A 20961-nucleotide genomic window follows, 5' to 3' on the forward strand; every position below is an offset into this window, starting at 1 on the left:
TAGATGAGCTCGTAAGAAGAAGGATAAATCTCCAGGTGCACCCCCCAGCACCACCAGAAGAAAGAAAGAAAGAGAGAGAGAGAGAGAGAGAGAAAGGAAGGAAGGAAGAAAGGAGAGAGGAAGGGAGGGAGGGAGGGAAGGAAGGAATGAAAGAAAGAAAGAAGAAAGGAAGGAAAGAAGAAAGAAAGGAGAAGAAAGAGAGAGGAAAAAAAGAAAGAAAGAGAGAAAGAAAGAAAGAAAAAGGAAGGAAGGAAGGAAGAAAGGAGGGAGGGAGGGAAGGAGGGAGGGAGGGGATAGAGGGGATGGAGGGAGGGAGAGAGAGAGAGAGAGAGAGAGGGAGAAAGAAAGGAAGGAAAGAAGGAAGGGCCTGACCAGGCGGTGGCGCAGTGGATAGAGCGTCAGACTGGGATGCCAAGGACCCAGGTTCGAGACCCCGAGGTTGCCAGATTGAGCGCAGGGCTCATCTGGTTTGAGCAAAAGCTCACCAGCTAGGACCCAAGGTCGCTGGCTCAAGCAAGGGGTTACTCGGTCTGCTGAAGGCCCGCGGTCAAGGCACATATGAGAAAGCAATCAATGAACAACTAAGGTGTTGCAATGTGCAACAAAAAACTAATGATTGCCCTGGCCGGTTGGCTCAGTGGTAGAGCGTCGGCCTGGCGTGTGGAAGTCCTGGGTTCGATTCCCGGCCAGGGCACACAGGAGAAGCGCCCATTTGCTTCTCCACCCCTCCCCCTCTCCTTCCTCTCTGTCTCTCTCTTCCCCTCCCGCAGCCGAGGCTCCACTGGAGCAAAGATGGCCCGGGCGCTGGGGATGGCTCCTTGGCCTCTGCCCCAGGCACTAGAGTGGCTCTGGTCGTGGCAGAGCGACGCCCCAGAGGGGCAGAGCATCGCCCCCTGGTGGGCGTGCCGGGTGGATCCCGGTCGGGCACATGGCGGGAGTCTGTCTGACTGTCTCTTCCGGTTTCTAGCTTCAGAAAAATACAAAAAAACAAACAAACAAACAAAAAAAACTAATGATTGATGCTTCTCATCTCTCAGTTCCTGTCTGTCTATCCCTGTCTATCCCTCTCTCTGACTCTCTGTCTCTGAAAAAAAAAGAGAAAGAAAGAAAGAAAGAAAGAAAGAAAGAAAGAAAGAAAGAAAGAAAGAAAGAAAGAGCGGGCCTGACCAGGTGGTGGCGCAGTGGATAGAGCATCGGACTGGGATGCCAAGGACCCAGGTTCAAGACCCCAAAGTCACCAGCTTGAGCGCCGGCTCATCTGGTTTGAGCAAAAGCTCACCAGCTGGGACCCAAGGTTGCTGGCTCGAGCAAGGGGTCACTCAGTCTGTTGAAGGCCTGCGGTCAAGGCACATATGAGAAAGCAATCAATGAACAACTAAGGTGTTGCAGTGCTCAACAAAAAACTAATGATTGATGCTTCTCATCTCTCCATTCCTGTCTGTCTGTCCTTGTCTATCCCTCTCTCTGACTTTCTCTCTGTCTCTGTAAAAAAAAGGAAAGAAAGAAAGAAAGAAAGAAAGAAAGAAAGAAAGAAAGAGTTAAAATATTCATTGTTGTGTGTCTCTCACCGCAATAATAAAAAGAAAAATCCACCAAACTGCACTAAGAAAACTTCAGGGGGGATCTCCTGTTTATGTCTGGGCTCTGGATGGGGGGAAATAAAGGGGAAAAAATATTTTTGAAAATTGTGTAACCACCTGACCAGTCTCACGTGGAATGGGTATGAGGTCACACTGGATGGCTGAGGCTTGGCATAGCAGGGAAGCTGATGGAATAGCAGTTGGACTGGTGACAGCTCCAGGACTTCTGGCCAAAGCAAAGGTCTCTCTGGACAGATGCCACTCAACTCAGATAACACAGAGGAAGTCATGAATAAGTTCATAATCCAAAGTCACAAAATTTACGAGGGAACTAGGCACGTGGCATGTACCATGAGAAACATTGAACAACACTAGGCAGCCCCCCCCCCCCCCGCACAGTAACCATAGTGTAGAACTGTCAGAGAAAAACAACAGTTCACGATCTTTTTTAAAAAAATATTATGATCAAATACACACAACATGAAATTTCCCCATTTCAACCATTGTTAAGTGTACAGTTTCATAGCATTGAGTTTATTCACATTACTGTGCAACCGGTCCCCAGAACTTTTTCATCTTACAAAACTGAACCTCTGTACCCATCAAACAATAACCCCCCTCTTCTAGCCTCTGGCCACCACAATTCTACTTCCTGAGTTTTCCTACTTAGCTACCTCATATGTATGTCTGTTCTCCTATTGGTCGTTTCTCCCTAGAGCTCTGACTAATACAACCCTATACGGTTCTCTGCAGAAGCTGCACAGAGGAGCGAACCCGCGACCTCTGCGCTTTGGGACAAAGCTCCAACCAACAGAGCAACCCAGCCGGGGCCCTTTGCCCATTTTTTAAATCAGGTTACTTGGTTTTTGTTGTGGTTGAGTTGTAAAAGCACCTTATATATTCAGGCCATTAACCCCTTATCAGATAGATGACTTGCAAATATTTTCTCCTTCTCCATAGGTTTACTGCTGTGTCCCTTGATTTACAGTGTAAGTTTCCAATTTTAAGGTAGTCCAATTTATCTGTTTTTAATTTTGTTGCCTGTGTTTTTGTTGTCATATCCAGGAAAGCATTGCCAAATTCGATGGCTTGAAGCTTTTCTGCTAAAAGAAGCTTTTTTCTAAGGGTTTTATAGTTGTAGGCCTTACATTTAGGTCCCTGGTTTAATTTGAGTTAATTTTTACATGATGTGGAAAGGAAGGGTCCCTCTTTGTTCTCTAGCATGTGAGTATTCAGTCTTCCCAGCACCATGTGTTGAAAAGATTATAGTAAAATCTTTTTATGTCAGAAGAGCTTTGGTGTATGGAAACAACTGTTCACACTGTTTATTCTTCTGGTAATGATTAATTCTTTTTTTTTTTTTTTTACAGGGACAGAAAGAGAGAGTCAGAGAGAGGGATAGATAGGGACAGATAGACAGGAACGAATAGAGATGAGAAGCATCAATCATTAGTTTTCATTGCGCGTTGCAACACCTTAGTTGTTCATTGATTGCTTTCTCATATGTGCCTTGACTGCGGGCCTTCAGCAGACCGAGTAACCCCTTGCTCAAGCCAGCAACCTTGGGTCCAAGCTGGTGAGCTTTTTGCTCAAGCCAGATGAGCCCGCGCTCAAGCTGGCGACCTCGGGGTCTCGAACCTAGGTCCTCCATATTTCAGTCTGTTGCTCCCAGAGGTCGTCAAACGTTTTATAAAAACCGCCCACTTTTGCAGTGCTGGTCAATCTGGTCCCTACCGCCCACTAGTGGGCGTTCCAGCTTTCATGGTGGGCCAATCGCTGCACCATTTGGTTGCTCAGTGAATTAATTTTTAAACGATCAACTTTCCTTTAAACGTTAACTGACTCCACAGCTAAAAATAGCAAGCCATGAATTTCACAATTTTAGATTTCCCCAAATATTTGAACATCGATTGCAAATTCAGTAAATAAACTTTTAAACAAAATCTGGTATCTCGGCCTGACCTGTGGTGGCGCAGTGGGATAAAGCGTAGACCTGGAACACTGAGGTCGCCGGTTCGAAACCTTGGGCTTGCCTGGTCAAGGCACATATGGGAGTTGATGCTTCCTGCTCTTCCCCCTTCTCTCTCTCTCTGTCTCTCTCTCTCTCTCTCACTCCTCTCTCTCTAAAAAAATCAATTAAAAAAAATCTGGTATCTCATATTCCTTTAAATATGCGTGGCTATACCTGACCAGGCAGTGGCGCAATGGATAGAGCATCAGACTGGGATGCAGAGGACCCAGGTTCAAGACCCTGAGTTCACCAGCTTGAGCACGGGCTCATCTGGTTTGAGCAAAAGCACACCAGCTTGGACCTAAGGTCAGGACACATATGAGAAAGCAATCAATGAACAACTAAAGAGTCGCAACGAAAAACTAATGATTGATGCTTCTCATCTCTCTCTGTTCCTGTCTGTCTGGCCCTATCTATCCCTCTCTCTGACTCCTTCTCTGTCTCTGAAAATAAATAAATAAATAAATGTGCTTTGATAAAGGGGTTAAGAAGTACAAATTGCCAGTCATAAAAGCACTCACAGGTACATAAAGTACAGCATGGGGTATATTGTAAGCTAATACTGTGATAACTGTGTATGGTGTCATATGGATACTAAACTTATCAGGGTGATAACTTCATAAGTTATATAAATGTCTAATCACTATGTCATATACTTAAAACTAATATAATATTGTACATCAACTATAATTGATAAAAACTTGAAAAAATACCAGTACCTAAGGAAAAGTGCCTTGAAAAGCAATAATACAAGCTTAATCATATTTTTCACAAATCTGATATAACAGATTCCCACAAATGCTTTAAATGTCATCAAGGAGAGACAATAGAGGATGATGATTATCACATTGATCAGTTTGTTTACATTAAACCAGGGGTCGGGAAACTTTTTGGCTGAGAGAGCCATGAACGCCACATATTTTAAAATGTAATTCCATGAGAGCCATACAGTGACCCATGTACCTTATGCATTATCCAATAAAAATTTGGTGTTGTCCCAGAAGACAACTGTGATTGGCTCCAGCCACCCACAACCATGAACATGAGCGGTAGGAAATGAATGGATTGTAATACATGAGAATGTTTTATTTTTTTTTTTAATATTTTATTTATTGATTTTTTTAGAGAGAGAGGAGTGAGAGAGAGAGACAGAGAGAGAGAGAAGGGGGAGGAGCAGGAAGCATCAACTCCCATATGTGCCTTGACCAGGCAAGCCCAAGGTTTTGAACCGGCGACCTCAGTGTTCCAGGTCGACGCTTTATCCCACTGCGCCACCACAGGTCAGGCCGAGAATGTTTTATATTTTTAACGTTATTATTTTTTTTATTAAAGATTTGTCTGCGAGCCAGATGCAGCCATCAAAAGAGCCACATCTGGCTCACGAGCCATAAGTTCCTGACCCCTGCATTAAACCAATCCCTAAAGTGCTGGAATGATGGATATAAATGTATTTCTTTAATACCTCTATTCTTCCCCTGGCTGGATAACTCAGTTGGTTAGAGCACTGTCCCAAAACACAGAGGTTGTGTGTTTGATCCCTGGTCAAGACACGTATAGGAGCAGATCCATGTTCCTGTCTCTCCCTCTTTCTCTCTCGCTAAAATTAATAAATAAATTAAATTATAATAACTATTCTGATCCAGATTTTGAGTCACAATCCTGATACTTCTTTGTGTGTGTGTGTGTGACAGAGACAGAGAGACAGAGATAGGGACAAATAGGGACAGACAGACAGGAAGGGAGAGAGATGAGGAACATCAATTCTTCATTGCAGCACCTTAGTTTTTTATTGATGGCTTTCTCATATGTGCCTTGACAGGGGGGGTTACAGCAGATTCAGTGACCCCTTGCTCAAGCCAGCGACCTTGGGCTCAAGCTGGTGAGCCTTGCTCAATCCAGATGAGCTTGCGCTCAGGCTGGCAACCTCGGGGTTTTGAACCTGGGTCCTCTGCGTCCCAGTCCAACACTCTATCCACTGCACCACTGTCTGGTCAGGCCTGATACTTCTTAGCTGTGCCTTTTCTTACCTTGAAGATATTTCTTTCAGGTAAGAGAGTTCTTTTAGGTGAGATTTTTCTTGGAAGTTAGGTTTTGCTCATTCATCAAGTGAGATTAGAATAGCAGTGTCACGGTTGCTGGTTAGGCTCTGGGGTCCCTTCCAAGCCGGTTCTCACCAAGCCCAGGTTCCAGGATGAAACTCATTGTTTTTCATTAGACTGGCTCATGATCACGTGACTTAGGAAATTGCTTTTGGTGATCCTGAGTTCTCTCCCATATCTGTTTTCTCAGTGTCAGATCCTTCTAGTACAGCCTGAAACACATGTTCTAAGAGTCATGTCGTTTTAATAGGCGGGGAGGAGAGATTACTTAGTCACTGTTTCTTCTGGGGCCTTTTCTGTGAAACATGAAAACCGTTTACTCTTTTTATTTTTAATTTTAAAAAAATTATTGATTGATTTTAGAGAGAGAGGCATGGGGGGAGAGAGAGACAGAAACACAGACCTGTTCCTGTATGTACCCACAACCTTTGCCTACGGAGATGCCACTCCAACAACCAAGCCCCCAACCAGGGCAAGGACCGTGATGCTCCATTGCACACCCGGGTGAGCACGCGTTCCCTCAGCTTGCCCTGGCCGGGCTGGCTGCTGTTTCTTTAGCGTGAAGCTCACCGTCCAATTCTGTGACCCCGTTCGCCAACCCACAAGCGTGGTGGAGGGCCCTTTCAGGAGACCAGGGGACAGGAGGTGGACAAGGGGGTTCGTTCCCACCTCCAGCTCCAGTCTGCATTTTGCCAGCAGCTGTGGCAGCGATGTCTGCAGATTCCATTACATTTGACACCAGCGGACTGCACAGCCCCGGAGCGCCTTCGACCGAGGTGCCATCCCCTGTTAACCATGCTGTCTTGAGAGTAGGAGCCGAGTGGGCTGCCTGAGCCCCGCCCCAAAGGGCTGAGTGCTGCCCTGCAGGTGCCAGTCCTCCCGGGTCCTCCGAGGTCCAACGGTCAGCTGGGGTTTGAGCCGCTCCTGGAAACTACTACCTCTGCTATCTCAACAACCACTTTTTGCTCTCCCAGCCTCCTGGAACTTTAGTAACCAATTCCTTTTAATAAATTTGAAATATCTGGAGTGGCTGTTTTCCTCAGAAGACCCAGAAACCTGGTCTCTTTTGGTTCAAGTGAAGCTTCTGGTCAATTTTGAATCAAAACATATCTTTCTTTTTTAATTTTCTATTGATTGAGAGGGGGGGAAGGGAGGAGAGAAAGCGAGAGGAAGAGAGAGAAAACCATCAGCTCCTTGTTCTATTTAGTTGTGGACTCATTGATTGCTTCCTGTATGTGTCCTGACTGAAGTTGACCCCATGATCTCTGGAATACTGGGATAGTGCTTTATCCCTGAGCCACCTGGCCAGGGCCTAAGTGTATCTTTCTAGGAAAGCTTAAGACCTGCAATACTGACAACTATAAAATAAACACATGCTCTGGCCAGGTAGTTCAAATGGTTAGAGCATCATCCCGATGTGCTAAGGCTGTGGGTTCAATCCTCAGTCAGGGCACATACAAGAAGCAATCAATGATTGATTCCCTTCATTTCTCTCTAAAATCAATTGACATTCCTCTCTTTCTCTCTCTTTCTCTCCCCCCTTCCTTTCTCTCTAAAAAAATTAAAATGATATTTTAAAAAACCATGAGGACAGGCCCTGGCCAGTTGGCTCAGCGGTAGAGCATTGGCCCAGCATGTGGAAGTCCAGGGTTTGATTCCCGGTCAGGGCACACAGGAGAAGCTCCCATCTGCTTCTCCATTCTTCCCCCTCTCTTTTCTCTCTATCTCTCTCTTTCCCTCCTGCAGCCAAGGCTCCATTGGAGCAAAGTTGGCCCTGGGCGCTGAGGACAGCTCCATGACCTCCACCTCAGGCACTGGAATGGCTCCGGTTGCAGTGGAGCAACACCCCAGATGGGCAGAGCATCACCCCCTGGTGGGCATGCTGGACGGATCCCAGTCAGGCGCATGTGGGAGTCTGTCTGCCTCCATGCTTCTAACTTGGAAAAAATACAAAAAAAAAAAAAAAAAAAACTATGAGGACAAAATAAAAACATTTTCAGGCAAGTAAAAACTGAAAAATGTTTACACTGTGAGTCCCACCCTAAAAGAACTACTGAAGAATATAATTCACAAAGAAGCAAACTGGCCTGACCAGGTGGTGGCGCAGTGGATAGAGTGTTGGACTGGGATGCAGAGGACCCAAGTTCGAGACCCTGAGGTCGCCAGATTGAGCGCAGGCTCATCTGGTTTGAGCAAAAAGCCCACCAGCTTGAACCCAAGGTTGCTGGCTCCAGCAAGGGGTTACTCGGTCTGCTGAAGGTCCGCAGTCAAGGCACATATGAGAAAGCAATCAATGAACAACTAAGGTGTTGCAACGCGCAATGAAAAACTAATGATTGATGCTTCTCATCTCTCTTCGTTCCTGTCTGTCCCTGTCTATCCCTCTCTCTCTCTGAGAAAAAAAAAAAAAAAGAAGCAAACTGAAGCCAGAAGGAATGGGTGAGAAGCCAAGAGGAATGGGAAACAAAGAAATTGGTAAACAGGTAGGTAAATCTAAGTAAATATTAACCGTAGAAAGCAATAACAAGAGGATAAGTCATTCAAGGGTATAAAAAGAGCCGGGGCTGGAAGCAATGGGTGAATGTGGTCAAAAAGTACACACTGCCTGTTGTAGTCTTGGGTGGTAATGTACAGCACAGTGACTGTAGTTAATAATACTGGATTACATATTTGAAAGTCACTAAGAAAGTATATATTAAAAATTCTCATCGCATGGCCCTGGCCAGGTAGCTCAGTTGGTTAGAGCATTGTCCCCAATACACCAAGGTTATGGGTTTGATCCCCAGCCAGGGCACATACAATAATCAACCAATGAGTGTATAAATAAGTGAAACAACAAATTGATGTTTCCCACCTGACCTGTGGTGGCACAGAGGATAATGTGTCAACCTGGAATGCTGAGGTCGCCAATTCAAAACCCCAGGCATCCCGGTCAAGGCATATACAGAAAGCAACTACTATGAGTTGATGCTTCCTGCTTCTCTCCCTTCTTTCTTTCTCCCCTCTCTCTAAAAGTCAATAATATCTAAAAATTTTTAAAAAGAAAACAGATCGATGTTTGCCCCCCTTCCTCTCTCTTTAAAAATCAACAAATAAAAAAATTTTTATATTCTCTTCACATTAAAAAAAACTGCACCTATGTGAGAGGTTGGATGTTAACTAAATTTATTGAGATGATCATTTTGCAATGTATACATATATCAAATCATTATGTTGTCCACCTTTAAGTAATTCAAATTTATACATCAATTATACATAAGTAAAATGAGGGCAAACAAATGGTGGCAATATAAGGTCAAGTGTGGGAGAGTGTGGGCAACCAAAGCTCCCCCACACCGTCAGTGGGGAGATCGAGTGGTCCAGCCAGTTTGAAGAACAACGTGACAACTTTGTAATACAGCTAAACATGCACCTGCCCTGAAATCTCACTCCTAAGTGTTTACTGATGATGAATAAAAATGTAGAGTCACAAAAAGTCTTGTACACAAATGCTCACAGTAGCTTTACACATCACTGTCAAAACATAGAAATAGCTAGCCTTACCAGGTGGTGGCACAGTGGATAGAGTATTGGGCTGGGACAAAGAGGACCCAGGTTCAAAACCCCGAGGTCATTGGCTTGAGCATGGGATATTAGACATGACACCATGGTCGCTGGCTTGAGCCCAAAGTCACTAGCGTGAAGCCCAAGGTCACTGTCTTGAGCAAGGGGTCACTGGTTTGGCTGCAAACCCCCTCCCACTCAAGGCACATATGAAAAAGCAATCAGTAAACAACTAAAGTGCCACACAAAGAATTGATATTTCTCATCTCTCTCCTTCCTGTCTGTCCATCCCTATCTGTCCCTCTCTCTGACTCTCTTGTTAAAAATAAATAAATAAATAAACAAACAAACAGAAATAGCTCAAATGTCCATCCACAAGAGAGTTACTGGGCAAACTGTGGTGTACAACACGGTGACAACAGCATGCAGCTCAATATAGGAGGGAACAGATGACTGATACATGCAGCACTTCAGATGAATTGCAAAACAGTATGCTAAGCCCTGGCCAGGTAACAATTCAGTGAGTAGAGCATCATCCCAACAGCCAAGGTTGCAGGTTCCATCCCCAGTCAGGGCACATACAAGAATCAACCAATGAATGTATGAATAAGCAGAACAACAACTCAGTGTTTCTCTCTCTCTCTCTCTCTCTCTCTTTCCCTTCCTCCCTCTCTTAAAATCAATCAATCAATAATAAGTACATAAAAATTTAAAGGTAAGTAACATTCTAATAAAATGTTTTTTAAAAACAGGATGCTGAGCCTGACCTGTGGTGACAGACACAGTGGATAAAGCGTCAACCTGGAACACTGAGGTTGCCAGTTAGCAGCCCTGGGCTTGCCGGGTCAAGGCACATGTGGAAGTTGATGCTTCCCGCTCCTCCCCTCTTCTTTCTCTCTCTCTCTCTCTCTCTCTCTCTCTCTCTCCTCTCTAAAATGAATAAATAAATTTTTTTTAAAAAGTGAAGAAAATAGCCTGACCTGTGGTGGCACAGTGGATGAAGCATTGACCTGGAACGCTGGGGTCACCGGTTTGAAACCCTGGGCTTGCCTGGTCAAGGCACATATGGGAGTTGATGCTTCCTGTTCCTCCCCCCTTCTTTCTCTCTCTAATCTCTCTAAAATGAATAAATAAAATCTTTAAAAAAAAGTGAAGAAAATAAAAACTGAGGCCCTGGCCAGTTGGCTCAGTGGTAGAGCGTCGGCCTGGCGTGCAGGAGTCCTGGGTTCGATCCCCGGCCAGGGCACACAGCAGAAGCGCCCATCTGCTTCTCCACCCCTCCCCCTCTCCTTCCTCTCTGTCTCTCTCTTCCCCTCCCGCAGCAGAGGTTCCATTGGAGCAAAGTTGGCTTGGGCGCTGAGGATGGCTCTGTGGCCTCTGCTTCAGGCGCTAGAATGGCTCTGGTTGCAACAGAGCGATGCCCCAGATGGGCAGAGCATCGCCACTGGTGGGCGTGCCGGGTGGATCCCGGTCGGGCACATGCGGGAGTCTGTCTGACTGCCTCCCCGTTTCCAACTTTAGAAAAATACAAAAATACAAAAAAAAAAAAAAAAAAAAAAAAAAAAAAGAAAGAAAAAAAGAAAAGAAAAACTGAGTGAGGAAATAAAAACGGAGTATGATGAGTGAGGAAGCCTTACATAGAAGAGGAAATACTATATAATTCCATCTTTACATAGTGATAAACAGAGGAACCACGAATTTAGGAAGAATCAGAGTCGTGGATGCCTAGGCGCAGGAAATTGGGAAGAATCTGAGAAAATCTTCTAGGGAGATGGAAATGTTTCATATCATGAAAAGGCTGTGAGCTACACAAATGTATCCATTTTTTCAGAACAGTACAGCTGAGATCCCTGTACTTTAAAAAAAAATTTAAGGTTTCATGTATTAACTTTAGAGAAAGAGAGGGAGAGAAAGGGGGGTAGGAAGCATCAACTCGTAGTTGTTTCGCATAGGTGCCTTGACCAGACAAGCCTCGGGTTTCTAAACTGGCGACCTCAGCATTTCAGGTTGACGTTTTATCCGCTGCGCCACTACAGGTCAGGTGGTCTGCATACTTTTAATATACATAAAATTTAGCCTGACCAGGTGGTGGCGCAGTGGATAGAGCGTCGGACTAGGATGCTGAGGACCCAGGTTCAAGATCCCGAGATCACCAGCTTGAGTGCGGGCTCATCTGGTTTGAGCAAAAGCTCACCAGCTTGGACCCAAGGTCGCTGGCTCGAGCAAGGGGTTACTCAGTCTACTGAAGGCCCGTGGTCAAGGCACATATGAGAAAGCAATCAATGAACAACTAAGGTGTCGCAATGCACAACGAAAAACTAATGATTGATGCTTCTCATCTCTCCGTTCCTGTCTGTCCCTGTCTATCCCTCTCTCTGACTCTCTCTCTGTCTCTGTAAATAAATAAATAAACAAACAAACAAACATACGTAAAATTTACCTTTCGAGCACTGTAAGCAATAATATAAATAATAAGTGAAAAATGGATAGAGATCTGCGTGAGGTAAGAATGGTAATTTCCTAGTCATTGTTGAACTGAGTGACGGGTCCATGGAAGGTCATGTTATTATTCTGTTTGGTTGGTATATGTTAAAATTTTTCCATAATGCAAAACTCTATCTAAATAGTAGTCAATAATAACAAGCCAGGGGGCAGATGATGAAAACTAAAGTGCTCTGAAATCCTTTTATTGTTCAGGCATATGATAGATATTAGTTATGTTATGACTTTGCCACCTTAAAGATGCATGTTTAATGTGAAGGGTGACGTCTAGGAGAACTGAAAACTGAAGGTATAATTTCCAGCAGAGGGAAGGAAAGGAGATAAAGAATAGTCAGTCGGCCTGACCTGCGGTGGTGCAGTGGATAAAGCGTCAACCTGGAAACACTGAGGTCGCTGGTTCAAAACCCTGGCTTGCCTGGTCAAGGCACATATGGGAGTTGATGCTTCCTGCTCCTCCCCTTTCTCTCTCTCTCTCTCTCTCTCTCTCTCTCTCTCTCTCTATCTCCCCCCATCCTCTCTAAAAAATGAATAAATAAAAAAAATTTTTTAAAAAAAAGAATAGTCAGTCGATCCTACAGAAAGAAGGAAAGAAGAAAAATAAGCATAAATAAAACAAGGACAAACGGAGATGACAAAGTAAAATGGTAGAAGTGACACACGTGTATATACTATTCTTACATGGGGAACAGAGCCCCCAGGAGCCCCCCTAGGGGTTACCACAGGTGGGTGGAGAGGTTACACTGAAAGAATAGAGAAATTAAGATGTCTAGCCTGGTCTGTAGTGGCACAGTGGATAAAGCGTCAACCTGGGCTTCCCCGGTGAAAACACCTAAGACAAGCAATCAATGAACAACTAAAATGAAGCAACTCTGAGTTGCTACTTCTCAACTCCCTCCTCCTCGCTCTGTAAAATCAATTAATGAAATCTTTTTAAGAGAGACTGTCTACAGAAATAGGGGAGAAAAAAATCGTTGGGGGAAAAAACCCATTTTTGCTCTCTTTTACACGTAAAGCACCCCAAATATTAAAAAGAATATAAAAACACCTCTGGGCCCCATTTATTCCCTGTATAACGTGGAGCTCTTTCCATGAGACTCCCTAGAGAGCTTTTTGCTTTTCCACAGAGCGGTAGAGTAGTCCTTGGTGGCAGGTACCACCATAGAAGCCTGTCTCCTTTTAATAGATAGTGAGCTGTTTTCAGTCTCTTTCCACATCAAAGAACACTGCGATGTATAACTTTGTAAATACTTTATTTGGTATGTGTTTAGATAACCTGTAATCTTTATAGAGGTCAATTTGGCAACATCTATAACATTGTAAAGGTATCCTTTGACCCAGCTATCCAATTTTGTGAGATTTAGTATATATATCCACACATCTATATATTGTCTCTACACATATACACATACATATATATTAGGTATATGTACGTTTGTATATTTCCGTATCTATTTATGTGTACTGAAAACTGTGAATTCATAATAATATATCCAATTTAAGTCCAACACCTCTAATTTGCTCCCTTTCCATATTTATACCCCGCTTCTCCGGCAGTGTGAAATCTGACAGCCATTTTCCTTAATTTACTTCTTAACCAATTCCCCTGTGGGTTCCTCCTCACCCTCCTCCTCTGCCCCCACCCAAATCCTCCTCACCCAAGCCAGGGCCCCCTCTCCTGGCACAAATACCTACACCTCTGACTTGGGACTTCCCTCTGTGCTGAGCTGCCATGTGAGTAGGTGCCCTTTTTACCCCACAAAGGTCCTGACACCTCATTCTTGGCCCCCTGTCCCCAACCCTCACCCCTAGGTGGCCTTGCCATCTCTGCCCAAGGACCCTAGGACTATATTGTTTAAGAAGAAAAGGAAAGGGAAGAGGAAGAATGTTTAATTATGAAAATGCATTCAAAGGCATCAGTGTTTTCTCTCATGGCTTTTGGGTTCTGAGTTCAAAGGCTTTTCTCCACACCTAGGTTGTACAGAAAAGTTCCAATGTTTACTTCTCGTACTTTTATAGTTTCATATTTTACACGGAAATCTTTGACTCATTTGGGGTTCATTTAGCATATGATTTTTTCCTGTTCCTTCCTTCTTTGGGGTTGATGAGGTTTTCTTTATTTACCTTTTTTCGTGTTTAATCTTTTTATCAAAGTTATATATGAACACAGCGAAGTCACAAAGTGCTTTGTGTTCAGTTTAAACATCCACATCCTGTCTCATTGGCAATTGATTCCTGCACTAGTTAACCACAGAGGCAAATAAACTCTGAAATATCAGTGGTTTAAACTACTGATCTGTATTTCTCCTTCCTGTAAAGTCCAATCAGTAGAGGGGCAGGAGCCCAAGCTGCTGACAGCTGTGTGGTCCTAACCTGCCACTCCCGTTTTCCCTGGGTACGGCACCCAGACCCCAAGATGAACCCCAACAATCCCCATACTAGCCACTAGCTGTGTGGTCCTCTCCCACAGTGTGCTAAGGGTGGCCTGTGTGACCAATAATAGCACATGAAAGAAGTGATGGGTTACTGCTTTTTAGATTAAATTATAAAGACCGTGGCTGCCATCTCTCTTTCTCTCTCCCTCCTCTCTCTCTCCCGCTCTCTCCTCTCTCTCTCTCTCCCACTCACCACTTGTCCTGGGGGAAGCTAGCTGCTGTGCCTTGCCAATGCCCAAATAGTCTATGGAGAGGTCAACTGCCAGCCAGGAACGGAGTCCTCCAGCGGCCAATAGCCATGGGAGTAATGGAAATGAGTGGTCCAGCCTCAGCTGAGTCTCCAGGTGATCGCAGTCCTGATTGACTGAAACTTCATGAGGAAGCCTGAGGCTGAACCTCCTGGTTAAGCTGCTCTGGGTTCCAGACCCTCAGAAACTATGTGAGATAATAATAAACGTTTGTTAATTTAAGGTGTGAGGATTTGAGAGTAATTTTTAAAATAGAAATAGATAACTAGTACCCTGGCATCCACATCCAATTAGCAGGTGGAGAAGGGAGAAATGGGCACAATAAGAAATTTTTATGGACCAGACCCCGAGGTGAAGCAGAGCTCTCTTGCCTGAACTCCATTGGTCAGAACCAGTCACATGACCCCCACCCCATGCAAAGGTTGCTGGGAAATGTAGTCTCACCGTGGGCATTGTGGAAAGGAGATACGAATTCTTGGTGGTTGGCTGACATTCTGCGCCACCACCACTTCCTCTGCCTGGGAATTCCTCCCCATCATGACCCAGTTCCGATGTTACATCTTTGAGGAGACCTTTCTCGTTCCAATAGCCCACTCCACACCTCAGCGCCAATCCTAACTAGGTTCTCATCGAAATGCGTGAAGTTAGGGTTCGGAATGAGTTTGCTGCCAAACACGTCGGATTCACCATCCACCTACCTCCTCTCCACAACTCCGCTCCCTGGGTTAAAAGTGTGTTTCATTGTTGTTCCTGGGATATTTTGATGTCCGCACACACGAAAGCAATGAAAACTTCTAAGACTCCGTGGTTTAGAAGGTGCACCCTGACTTCAGAGATGTTAAAATGCGCCTCTTGCCTGACCTGTGGTGGCGCAGTGGATAAAGCGTCGACCTGGAAACGCTGAGGTCGCTGGTTCAAAACCCTGGGCTTGCCTGGTCAAGGCACATATGGGAGTTGATGCTTCTTGCTCCTTCCTACCTCTTCTCTCTCTCTCTCTCTCTCTCTCTCTCTCTCTCTCTCTCTCTCTCTATCCTCTCTAAAATTAAAAAAAAACACACACACACACACAAAAATGCGCCTCTTAGATCACCAAGGTAGGGTATACCAGATAGCCCACCTGTCGGATTCACTGTTCCCTGTCAAGCATAGCAAGTGGCTGTTTTAATGAGGCAAGATGGGGCTGCGAATTAGAACAGCATGATTTTGAAATTTTCAGCATAAAAATGTTCAGCTGGGTTTGAAATCCACTTGCCTTATCACAAAAACTTGCAGCATTATTTTTGTCAATAAAAGAATAGGAAAAGCTGTTAGATTAATTGTTAAATGATTTGCTTTGGCCTGGCCAAGCAATGGCACAGTGGATAGAGCAAGAGAGAAAGGGACAGGAAGGGAGAGAGGTGAGAGACATCGATTCTTCATTGCAGCATTTTAGTTGTTCATTGATTGCTTCTCATATGTGCTTTGACTGGGGCGGGGGGAGGGGGCTCCAGCTGAGCCAGTGACCCCTTGCTCAAGCCAGTTACTCCGCATTCAAGCTTGGAGCCCGTACTCAAGCAGGCAACCTTGGGTTTTCGAACCTCAGTCCTCAGCATCCCACGCCGACACTTTATCCACTGCGCCACTGCCTGGTCATATAATAACTTTTTTTTTTTTTTTTTGGACAGAGACAGAGAGAGAATCAGAGAGAGGGATAGATAGATAGGGATAGACAGACAGGAAAGGAGAGAGACGAGAAGCATCAATTTTCCATTGTGCCACTTTAGTTGTTTATTGATTGCTTTCTCATATGTGCCTTGACAGGGGGGCTACAGCAGCCCGAGTAACCCCTTGCTCAAGCCAGCGACCTTTGGTCCAAACTGGTGAGCTTTGCTCAAACCAGATGAACCTGTGCTCAAGCTGGCGAACTCAGGGTCTCGAACCTGGGTACTCCGCATCCCATCTGATGCTCTATCCACTGCACCACTGCCTGGTCAGCCATATAATAATTTTTATAAATAAAAAAATACATACATAATCAGCACCACACCAAAATGAAAAGACAAAGTAAAAACACAAAACACACACAAAAACACTTAACTAAAAATAAAAATCAAACTGGAAACACTAACGGTTGGCCAGCAACCAAAACCCTCAAACACAGCTAGGAGGTGTGAATTAATTCATATGACTAGTAGAACTGCTAATCAGTACATGCTACAGCTGGACATATTGATAGCTTTATTCATAAAAGCCCCAGTTGGAACTGTCCATATGATAATGTAATTTGGAATAATATATTTGGTCTGTCCCGTTTCTGGCACACAGTTCCAAAGACCCTTGGCCTTTCCTAAGTGATGAATGATTGAATTCCCTCTCTGAGATCTCGAGCAAACCCAAAGGATCCTGGGTGGGTATTGCTTGGCCTGGGTAGTGGCGCTGCGAGCCAGGCCAGTTTCCCCTGCTGTGTGTCCAGGCCACTCCCCCAACTTTCAGTGCCTGGGCTTGAAGCACCCCCTGGTGGTCCAGAGCCTCCCAGGCCGTGCTGGTCCCAGACAGTGCACCGAGAACGACTATCCTATTTACTCCTCCCAACAAGCCTATGAGCGAGGTGCTATTATTACTTCTATTTTATAGATGGGGAAACCAAGGGCCCAGGAGGGGAGTCACTCTGCCCAAATCCACACAGCTACATACAAAGAATATAGGTCCTCTAAAGATTTTAATAATATTTATTTTAGGGGGGGGGGGGGATGAGAAGCATCAACTCATAGTTGCTTCACTTTTTAAAAAAATTGATTTTAGGAAAGGGGGGTAGAAAGAGAGGTAGCAAGAAGCACCAACTTGTAGTAGCTTCACTGTAATTATTTACTGAATGTTTCTCGTATGTGCCTTGACTGGGCAAGCCTGGGGTTAGGAACCGGAGAAACTAGCGTTCCAAGTGGACGCTGTATTCACTGCACCACCACAGGTCAGGCCACTGGTGGATTTTTGTATGTGCCATGAGCGGGGATGGAATCTGCATATTGGGGCGACGCTCTAACCAAATAAACTACTCGGTTAGGCCTTTTTTTTTTAATTTACTGATTTTAGAGAGATAGAGACAGAAACATCCATCTGTTTCTGTACATGCCCTGACTGAGGACTAAATTGGCAAACCTTTGAGTGTCAGGACGATGCTCCAACCAAGCAAGCCATCTGGCCAGGGATTTTTCTTTTTAAAGAAGTCCCTTTGGCCTGACCTGTGGTGGCGCAGTAGGATAAAGCATAGATTTGGAACACTGAGGTCGCCGGTTCGAAACCCCATGCTTGCCTGGTCAAGGCACATATGGGAGTTGATGCTTCCTGCTCCTCCCCCTTCTCTCTCTCTCTCCCTCTTTCCCTCTCTCTCCTCTCTGAAAATTGAATAAAGTCTTTAAAAAATTAAAAACAAAAAAGAAGTCCCTTTAACATTTCTTGTAATACTGATTTGGTGGTAATGAACTCCTTTAGCTTTCTCTTTTCTGAGAGTCTCAATTTAATCTTATTATTATTTTTTCTTATACCAAGGAAGATATGTACATATATGAGTATTTTTTATTATCACAACTATTTTCATATCATACTAGGTGTTCCTGAACAGAACATAACTGATTTCATTAATATTTGTGGTTCGCTTTTTCTTTTCTTTTTTTACTCATTTTAGAGAAGAGAGAGAGAGAAATGGGGGAGGAGTAGGAAGCATCAATTCCCATATGTGCCTTGACCAGGCAAGCCCGGGGTTTCAAATCAGCAACCTCAGCATTCCAGTTTGACTCTTTATCCACTGCACCACCATAGGTCAGGTTTGTTAATATTCTTGATTTGGTTATTAACTTAGAATTGACATTTAGCCTGACCAGGCAGTGCACAGTAGATAGAACGATGGCCTGGGATGCTGAGGAGAACCCAAGTTGGAAACCCCGAGGTCGTCACCTTGAGCGTGGGCTCATGGGCATGACCCTACGATGGCTGGCTTGAAGCCCAAGGTCACTGGTTTTGGGTCCAAGGTGGCTGACTTGAACAAGGGGTCACTTGCTCTGCTGTATCCCCTGGTCAAGGCACATATGAGAAAGCAATAAAAAAACAACAAAGATGCTGCAACAAAGAATTGATGCTTCTCATCTTTCTCCTTTCCTGCCTGTCTGTCCCTGTTTGTCTCTCTCTCTTGTGCATGCGCTAAAAAAAATTGGTATTTAGCATTCACAGACTAATCTGATCTTTTGGAGGAACTCTTTATGAATTTACTTTTAATTTTATTTATTTTTCTTTTCTTTTCTTTCTTTTTTTTTTTGTTTTTTTGTTTTTTTCATTTTTCCGAAGCTGGAAACGGAGAGGCAGTCCGACAGATTCCCGCATGCGCCTGACCGGGATCCACCCAACATGCCCACCAGGGGGTGATGCCGTCGCTCTGTTGCGCTCTGTTGCGTCCAGAGCCATTCTAGCGCCTGAGGCAGAGGCCACAGAGCCATCCCCAGCGCCCGGGCCATCTGTGCTCCAATGGAGCCTTGCTGCGGGAGGGGAAGAGAGAGACAGAGAGGAAGGAGAGGGGGAGAGGGGGAGAGGTGGAGAAGCAAATGGGCGCCTCTTCTGTGTGCCCTGGCCGGGAATCGAACCTGGGACTCCTGCACACCAGGCCGAGGCTCTACCACTGAGCAAACCAACCAGGGCCTAATTTTATTTTTTAATTGAATTTATTGAGGTGACATTGGCTAATAAAGTGATATAGGTTCCAGGTGGACCGTTCCCTAACACATCGTCTGTACATGGCGCCATGCATTCTCCGTCCAAGTCTCCTTCATCACCTCTCCTCTGCCTCCTCCAACCCCCTGAACTAGTTTTTTTTTTTTTAGAAATCAGTAAAAATATTTACATCCAAAAACAGTATTGTTGAACATGATTGGTGGAATTAAAGCATTTATATTCAGAAAATCTAATTTGCAAATGACTTTAGTACATGAATCCAAAAATATTTTTGTGAAATCTTCAGAACTCTGATTACTAAAATGGAAATTCACATTTTGGTTCTTTCCACTTAGTGTATATCTATTATTTTCAGATGAGGAACATCCTTAAGCATAAGGATAATTTAAAATATTTTGAAGGAAATCAATTTTCTGAAGCCATTAAGCCCCCTAAGTATTGTATAATTAAACATATCCAATCTTTACAGATGTTTCTTTTCACACAAAATTGGGCAACTTTTTGAATAAAGCTAGAACATTACAAGGCAAATTCAGTTGTCAAAAATAAGAGCTCCTGACCAGGCGGTGGTGCAGTGGATAGAGCATCGGACTGGGATGCAGAGGACCCAAGTTTGAGACCCCGAGGTTGCCAGCTTGAGTGCAGGCTCATCTGGTTTGCACAAAAGCTCACCAGCTTGGACCCAAGGTCGCTGGCTCGAGCAAGGGGTTACTCAGTCTGCTGAAGGCCCACGGTCAAGGCACATATGAGAAAGCAATCAATGAACAACTAAGGTCTTGCATCTAAAACTTATGATTGATGCTTCTCATCTCTCTCTGTTCCTGTCTGTCTGTCCCTGTCTATCCCTCTGACTCTCTGTCCCTGTAAAAAAAATAAATTAAAAAAATAAAGCAATTTTATCATGCTTTCTACATATCAGGCCTTTTTTTTTTTTTTAAAGAAATTAAATTTGCCTGGCCTCCTGTGGTGGCACAGTGGATAGAACCTCGACCTGGAATGCTGAGGTCACCAGTTTGAAACCCCAGGGTTGCTCAATGTAAGTATGACAAGAAGCTCTGGCAGGTTGGCTGTGTAGAGCATTGGCCTGTTACATAGATCTCCCAGGTTCAATTCCTGGTCAGGGCACACAGGAGAAGTGACCATCTGCTTCTCTTCCTGTCCCCCACTCCCTTCTCTCTCTCTCTCTCTCTTCTGCAGCCAAGGCTCCACTGGAACAAATTGGCCCAGGCACTGAGAATAGCACCATGGCCTCACCTCAGGCACTAAAATGGCTCTGGTTGCAATGGAGCAGGGGCCGGGAACCTATGGCTCACGAGCCAGATGTGGTTCTTTTGATGGCTGCATCTGGCTCAGACAAATCTTTAATAAAAAAAAATGTTAAAAATATAAAACATTCTCATGTATTACAATCCACTCATCTCCTACCATTCATTTCATGGTTGTGGGTGGCTGGAGCCAATCACAGCTGTCCTCCGGGACACCACCAAATTTTTATTGGATACAGGTATTGATCGACTTACGACCTATGCAACTTACAACCATTCGACTTTACAACCACAATCACTAGCCATGACTGCTCCGCGTCTGGCAGCGTAAGCGTTGCCCAGCTGGGCATACAACAGTGTGGACCAGCTTCTGGCAGGCAGCACTACCATCTCCGTGTGCACCATTTCAACTGTTATCCCAGACTTGGTACAATAATTAAAGAAAATTATGATAAAATATAACTTAAAGATTTTTATAACATCATTTCACAGTACTGTACATATAGCCTACTCAACTTACAACCAAATCATGTTACGACCAGTCTGTCAGAACCAATCGTGGTCCTAAGTCAAGCACTAGCTG

This window comes from Saccopteryx leptura, chromosome 3 (assembly GCF_036850995.1).
Source record: "Saccopteryx leptura isolate mSacLep1 chromosome 3, mSacLep1_pri_phased_curated, whole genome shotgun sequence".
Lineage (NCBI taxonomy): Eukaryota > Metazoa > Chordata > Mammalia > Chiroptera > Emballonuridae > Saccopteryx > Saccopteryx leptura.